We start from the raw sequence: 5,163 nt of genomic DNA on the forward strand, positions 1-5,163 counted from the left end.
AACTCAGCGGACACGGTAAGAATACTGATGAAGACGAAAAGAGCCGAGCGCAGCCGAAGCTGCTCTTATTTCTGAACGCGGGTAGAGAGGCGCGCTCTCGCGCTGGGATGTTGGCTCAGCTGCTTGGCGAAATAGAATTGCGATTCGAGGAACCAATTCATTACTGTAACATATGTCGTTAGGTTATGAATTTATTGAATTAGTAAAAGCCTAATGTGTGCCTACTATAGGTGACAGATGTTTCTCTGCTATCCAATAAGCTTGGTCTCCCCCATTTTTTGAAACATAATGAACTTAACCACCTTCACTCCAAATAATCCAACATCAGGCTGAATAATCAATAACTGACATACCAGTAGGCCTATTACTCTGCTATCTGTTGAGAATTAGCTCATTTTTAGGCATGGTGGGTAGATGAAACTGCGACCCATGTATAAAATTGACAGTAGTTTAACATGGTTGCATAATGTTTTTAAAATATTATGCTGCTGGTTACATTAAATGATCATTAGCCTCATGATTCTCATTAGCCAACATTACCTTTTAACTGAACTTAATTCACAACCCTTTTTTTAAACAGCCAAGTCACTTCTGAGAATTCTTATTTTCATCAACAGTTAGCAGAATATCTGTCTTCTGGAAAACGTACATTAATTACATCTAGCCCATCTCAAACTCAGTTCCTGGAGGGCCGCAGCTCTGCACAGTTTTGCTCCAACTATAATTAAATACAGCTGATCATATTAATCAAGGTGTTCAAGACTACTAGACTGTTAAGCAGGTGTGATTTGGAGGTGGTTGGAGCTAAACTGTGCAGAGTTGTGGCCCTCCAGGAGTTTGAGATCATTGATCTAGCCTAGGGGTGGGAAAACGTAATCCTGGAGGGCCGGTGTCCAGCACAGTTTAGCTCCAGCTCTAATCACACATACCTGCTTATAGGTTTCTATAGTGATCTTAAAGACACTGATTAGCATGTTCAGGTGCGTTTGATTTGTGTTGCAGCTGAACTATGCAGGACACCGGCCCTCCAGGACCAAGTTTGCCCAACCCTGATCTAGCCTATGTGTTATTGATATTGTTTACAAATTGTAAAGCAAAAAAATGAAAAGCAGAAATTGAAATATGCATCACTCTTAACACATTTTACTGTTGGATGGACAATAAAACATTTAGCAGAATTAGTTTTTCTATTTGTTTGTGTTTCCACTAAATATTATTTCATTTCAATAATTATTGTCAGACCCCAGACTTTTATCTTGAGCTTGAGTTGAATCTGAGCCTAAATGTTCTCTGTGAGCCTTTTTGAAAATAAAGCACACATTCTAAAAATGATGTATTTTTATACATTAATTAAACAAAATAACTAATTAATTAATTAACCACAGACAGGCAGAGCAAGCATAAAGATCTTTTATGGATGAAACGTACACTATAAAAAAATCTTTAATTTTACGGTTTATTTCCGGCAGCTGGGGTAAAAATAATGGCTGTTAAATTACAGAAATTTGCTGTAAAATAACGGACATTAAATTACAGAAATTTCCTTAAATTTAAAATGAACCGCAAAATTACAGATTTTTTTTACAGTGTACAATATATATTTGATTTTTTTTAAATTGTCCTTAGACAAGAATGAGAGAGTGTTCAATAGTTTTAGGACAACTTAAAAAAAAGTTTTTGATAGACTCCAAATGTTGATTTTAGTTCTATTTAAAAATATTTACAAAAAACTTTTGAGAGCTTAATAGCGTCAGGGTGGCGCAGTGGGTAAATTGGCTAGGCTAAATTGTGCGTACTGTATGTGTGTGAATGGGAGTGTACACAGCAAATTCATCAGAGTTAAATTCTTGGTGTTGAAGCATTTGAGAGTGAAGTGTTGACGTTAAAGAGTTAGATTTTGATAAATGAATATAATTAGAGTTAGAATTGATTTTATTCAGTGCGAAATCAAGGAGTTATCTTTTCAACACTTGGTGGTGTTATTTCCAACATCCGGGAATTCATGCAGCCCTAGTCACTGAAGAATTTTCCAGACGCCATTTTCCATCTGAGGTTTAGAACAGCAACTGGTGAGTCAAACTACCTAAATGTTGGTATTTTACTGACTTTCTTTAAGGAAATACAGTTGTAAACATTTTGTTAAGTTAATAACTTTAGAATGGAGTGACAATTTTAAACTTCTGCGGTTCATTCATGGTCGTTTGTGTATCTAGCTTAACTGCATTACTATTCACTTCTTTTCAAGAATGTTTTTATATATGCTCACGCATACATAGTGCATAAAAACATCAAATGTACATGTTCAACACATTTCTGTCACGCTTAATGCAATTTTGTGCGTTGTTACCCATCTGTAAAATAAAATCGACACTTCTCCTTTAATTCCAAGCAAACTAGTGAGGGAATCCCCGGAGCCGCCTATCGTTAGCCTACTCTGCCTAACGGCAACACAGGACGGTTTCCATAAGCTCTGGAGAGTTTCTAAAACATATCTGGTGAGTAAATCAACATATGCTTACTTGTAAAAGGCTTCCTGACTGAAACAAATGATTGTTTGTTATTCGTGTACGTTAATTTGGTTATTTTAAACACCGCGGCCCTTTTAAACTGGTTCATTCGTGGCAGTCCATATACCGTTAGTCCATAACTTAGACTCGTGTGATAACGTACGCTTGAATTATATTAAGTGTTGACAACCATTAAAGTCGGAGTGTTAACATTAATGTCTTTAAATGACCGCGTTTGCACTTTATCAGACATTTAACGTTACAGAAGTCTCCCGGAAGTTGCGGGACTAACGTTAACGTTATCCCGCAAATGCACAGAGACTCCCAGATGCCCAAGTAGATGCCCGCAAATGAATGATAATCTCCCGGAAATCGCGCGTCTCCCGCCCGGTCATTAAACACTTTGCACGCCCCTCTCCACCGCATCCCTCCCAGCTCTTCAGGTACGTCGCGCGCAAGTCACCCCCACCGCTCTTCAGTTACGTCGCGCGCAACTCATCCCATTGCTCTTTAGGTACTCATCTCTCCCGCTACCTCCCGCAAATCAACTCTGTATCCCCCGAAAATGACTTTTCCCAACTCGGGATGTCTGACGTTAGTAAGTTAGGCTATTTCTGTTGTCAGGAACATCTTAGTCAAGCTTTTTCTCCCGCATGATATTGTGCTTAAAACTATAGGCTAAACTTAGCATGTACTGTACACAACATTTCCGTTTTATTAGTGCGTTGTAAAAAGCCACCTGTCTGTAAAATTAATCAACTGATTCATATTTGAGCAGCCTAATGATGATACAGGTTTGATTTGTAGATTTATTATCAATAATCAACATCTGAATCAAAAGATATGTGAAAATGTGTGAGGCATACTTTGTGATGTTCATCTCTCTTTTTTTATCTGAAGGTTATGCATATGTGTTTGATACTAATGTGTTGTTTTTTTTAACAGCCACAGTTCTCTGTACAATAACACAAGACCCATGTGACGGTGGCTGATTAGAGACGGATGGTGTATTTCCAGAGTTGGTGAAATGACCAAGCTCACCTTCTTGGTCATATGTGGTGATAATAATGAAGGTATGTTTGATAAAGTTCTGCATTTGTTTCACAATAAGCTGAGAGGGTATTAGAGCATTAGAGAATAACAAATGACATGAAGGTGATAAGTTTTGTATTGTGGGTGAACTGTTACTTAAATAATGTTTTGCTCTTTGCTCTGCACTTTTCCTCTTCTGCTTATCCTAATATTTTAGATTATATTTGGACCTGAAACATCTGCTAGACTCCAGGAAAGGTGGCCTCAATACTGGACCTGAAAGGGCCTAACAAGTTGAATCTGGTAAAGAAACACACACACACACACGCACGCACGCACACGCTTACAGAAAACTGTAAGTTTATGAATATTTTTTACACTGTGGCCAATATTTTGGGGAAGTCAGCATCACTAAATGATATAAAAGATTTTAAGCTCCTCTAAATTTTGCTCCAAGAGTTGTGTTAAATTCAGGATTCTGGACAGACAGCTGCCTGTTTTTCCAGTTCTAGTCATAGTGGTTAACCTAATTGTTTTTGGAGATCCAACAGTGATGTATGTGTTTTTTCTAATTTTCCATATCCTGTCACCTCAACCAGCTGGGAGAGTCAAGTTGTGGATCATCATGAAGATTTTCAAAAGGTGAGTTTAGATTTCTTGAATGTTTTATTTACTTTAAATATTCTTTTAAATATATCATAGAATTTGATTGCAATATGTTTTCAAACATTTTTCTTAGTCATGCTGGAGTCTTGAAGAGTTCTTAGATGAGCTTCACCCTATATCCGTGCATCAGGAACCACCAGACGAGCGATCAGCAGCTACTACTGTACATCGTCATGGATAAAAAGGTCATCCTGTGGCTGGGAAGCACATCTTTCACAGGACATGCTTGATGAGATTTCCTAGCTCCAGTTTGTTTTCACACAAGTTTACAGCATTTATACCTTCATTTAAACTGCTGTGTTTGATATGGAGGACCAAGGAAACACCAGAAGTGAAAGATTTGCACGCCAAGTTGTTTAAAATGTAATTTCAGAAGAAAACTATGAGTTCAGAAGAAAACTATGAGTGACGATATATTGAACTTTCAAATTGCTCTGATGAAACATCAAGTTTGGACATCATATTTTGTTGATACTGTCTGTACTAATAAAACATTTAAAGCATATTTGACATTGTTGCATTTTAAAAATTGAATGAATTGTTGAAGTTGTGAATGTTTTCAAATAAAATGTTTTTTATTTTGTAATTTACAGTCTATTTGACCTTTTTACCATATTTACACTCAAGAGAGTTGAATAAAATAACAATATATTACACCAGGTGGTGTTAAATATAGTTACATTTTTTAACTCTGCCCAGAGTTAAAATTAACCCTTACTTCGGTGTCAATGTGCCAACCCTTTTGAAAGTGTTGATTTAAGTCTGTTTTGAGTGGACCCCATGAGACACTTTCAAAGTGTTAAAATTAACACCCATAGAGTTGTTTTGGGTCCCCATATTTTGCTGTGTATGGGTGTTTCCCAGTGATGGTGGGTTGCAGCTGGAAGGGCATCCGCAGCGTAAAACATATGCTGGATAAGTTGGTGGGATCATTCCGCTGTGGTGACCTCAGATTAAT

General features: G+C 37.3%; 1 long non-coding RNA gene across 2 annotated transcripts; it reads left to right on the top strand.

The window, feature by feature from the left end:
* The first annotated feature begins 2,012 nt into the window (after window positions 1–2,012).
* On the top strand, window positions 2,013–4,708 carry LOC137490005 (uncharacterized). 2 transcript variants are annotated; one of them, XR_011015313.2, is made up of 6 exons: window positions 2,013–2,069; window positions 2,390–2,495; window positions 3,453–3,580; window positions 3,757–3,842; window positions 4,139–4,181; window positions 4,279–4,708. It is a non-coding gene; the product is annotated as an uncharacterized lncRNA (long non-coding RNA). The 2 variants fall into 2 exon arrangements; XR_012406156.1 differs by lacking the exon at window positions 2,390–2,495.
* Window positions 4,709–5,163: the final 455 nt, after the last annotated feature.

This window comes from Danio rerio, chromosome 1 (assembly GCF_049306965.1).
Source record: "Danio rerio strain Tuebingen ecotype United States chromosome 1, GRCz12tu, whole genome shotgun sequence".
NCBI classification, from domain to species: Eukaryota; Metazoa; Chordata; class Actinopteri; order Cypriniformes; family Danionidae; genus Danio; species Danio rerio.